The following is a 2,642-nucleotide window of genomic DNA, read 5'->3' as shown; positions in this document are numbered from 1 at the left end:
TCTCTCTCTCTGTCTCTCTCTCTCTGGGCTTTATGCTTATCAAATGTTAACATTGACTTTTTCTGGGTGGCAAGATTTTGAGGGATTGGTAGCATTTTTCTTGTATTCTTTTTTATGGCTTAGATAACTTTTAAATAGTAAGCATGTATCTTTTTTCAGTCTGTTTTTTAAAAAGACCATCTATCTATCTGTCTATCTATCTATCATCTATCTATCTATCTATCTACCTATCTAATCTATCTGTCTATCATCTATTTCTTTTTGTTTAAGGCAAATCACTTAACCTTTATGAGCCTCATATTCCTTATCTTCAATCTGGGGATTGAAAACAAGATTTACATTAGAGGATGTTTTGAAGATTGTGGGACAATATGCTACCCTCCTTGTGATAGCTGAATAATGGTCCCCAAATATGTCCTCATCCTAATCTCCAGCACCTGTGAATGTTAACATATATGGCCAAGAGATTTTGCAGCTGAGTTAAGTTAAAGATCTTGAGATGGGAAGATTATCCTGGAGTATCAAGTGGTCCCAATGTAATCACAACCATCCTAATAGAAAAGAGGCAGGAGGAGTCAGAGTCAGAGGAGAAGGTGATGGGATGATGGAAGGAGAGACTGGAAGATGGAGGAAGAGTCCACAAGCCAAGGAAGACAAACAGCCACTAGATGCTGAACAGGCAAGGAAATGGATGCTCCTCTCAGAGCCTCCGGAAGGAACCAGCCCTCCCTACACCTTGCTTTTAGCCCAGTGAAACTGATTTCAGACCTCTGACCTTCAGATTGTAAGAGAATAAATGTGTTGTGTGAGGCCACTAAATTTATGGTAGTTTGTTACAACTGCAACAGGAAACTAATACACCTTCCTATGTGCTTTTCCCTTGGCCCAAGCTGACCTCCCCATCCATCTCTTTCATTCCCCTAACTCCTACCTGTTCAATATCTGATTCAGGTTTCCCTGGCAATGCCTACCTTTCACTGCTGCCCAGAGTTGGGTGTGCATCCCTCATCACAGCACTCAAGACTCTGTGTTGTAGCTACTCAGGGACAGATCTCTCTCCCTCCTGGGCTGGACATATGCAAGGACAGGGCCAGCCCAGGCCGCTCTGCCTACCTAGCCCAGCAGAGGACCCAGCGCGGTAGCTGTTAAATGAACTGATGAATAAATGAGGGCTAGGTGAATAGTTGGTACCACGTAAATAACAACTATTATCTTTCCTTGGGGTCAGGATCTCTCCCTTCCCTATTGCTACCTGGCTCTCTCTCCCATCAGTCTGTCCCTACATACACACACTCTTCCAATGTCTAGAAAACTAATCTGTGTCTCTCTCTGACTTCTTTCTTCAGTCATTGGTCCAAAACACATTCACTGACACCTATTGTTTGAGACTATCATTAGATTTACCTTTGTGCCTGCATGTGTGTGTGTGTATGTTGTGTGTGTGTGTGTGTGTCTTACGAAGACCTATGAACCTTTTTATGTGTATTTTCCTGGATATGTGGCGTGTGTCTTTTTATGGATGTCTGTTTTCATGCGCATGCCTGTGTCTGTGGGTAGGCTTGTTGTTTCTGTATACATGTCTCTTTGCTTGTGTGTATGTGTGTCTCTGCTTTGTGGGTTGTGCATATGTGTGTTAGTGTGTGTGTCTGTATATGCAGGGAAGGACACATTTCTGCCCCCAAGGGCTCTGACCCCCTGCGGCAGGAGGTGGTGTGCTGGGACAACACACTGCGATGTTACCTGAGGTTTGTTCAGCCCAGGTCTTCCCTGTCCTGTCACAGGCTGAAGGCTGGGCCTTCTTTCTTTCAGTCTCTTGGGGTGAGGATCTCAGGCCCAAGGCTGAGTCAACCACAGACCTCTTCCTGACTCTGGCCTTCTGGAAGCCTAAGCTTCTTGAGGGGGTTATGCCAAGGAGAGGGGAAAGGGAGCAAAGCAATCCAGAGAGTCCGCCAGTTGAAGAGGGGTCTGTGTTTGCATGGGCAGGTGGGACCCACAAACACTCCCTAACAATGCCTTAGGAGTGGGTGAGGGTGGGCTCGGGAAGGGAGGATCCGGGGCGTTGAGCTCCCAATCTGGGCATCTCAGCAGAGACCAGATGAATCACAGCATAAAATACCCAGGACCTCTGCACAGTTGAGGAGGATGGGGTGAAGAGGGGCCCCCCAAATGACCTTCTGACCAGTGCCGAGGGCTGGAACCTGGGAGAGGAGTTACATTTAGTTTAGTTTTATCATTTTAACCATTTTTAAGTGTACAGTTCCATGGCATATTCACATTGTTGTGCAACCATATATTTAGTTTAGTTTTGTTTTTTAAAGATTTTATTTTTCCTTCTTCTCCCCAAAACCCCCCAGTACATAGTTGTATATTTTAGTTGTGGGTCCTTCTAGTTGTGGCATGTGGGACACCGCCTCAGCATGGCTTGATGAGTGGTGCTAGGTCCGTGTCCAGGATCTGAACCGGCGAAACCCTGGGCCGCCGAAGCAGAGCACACGAACTTAACCACTCGGCCACAGGGCCAGCATATTTACTTTTTATAAAATAAACATTACCAATTTTGCACTCCTGAGTACACCCACCACTGGGCTCAGGTGTCATCAGAAAAACACATACCGGAGGTAGAGGGGTGGGCTGTGGAGAGA

The sequence above is a fragment of the Equus quagga genome, chromosome 6, assembly GCF_021613505.1.
Source record: "Equus quagga isolate Etosha38 chromosome 6, UCLA_HA_Equagga_1.0, whole genome shotgun sequence".
In the NCBI taxonomy this organism is placed as follows: domain Eukaryota; kingdom Metazoa; phylum Chordata; class Mammalia; order Perissodactyla; family Equidae; genus Equus; species Equus quagga.
This window is presented reverse-complemented; position numbering follows the sequence as displayed.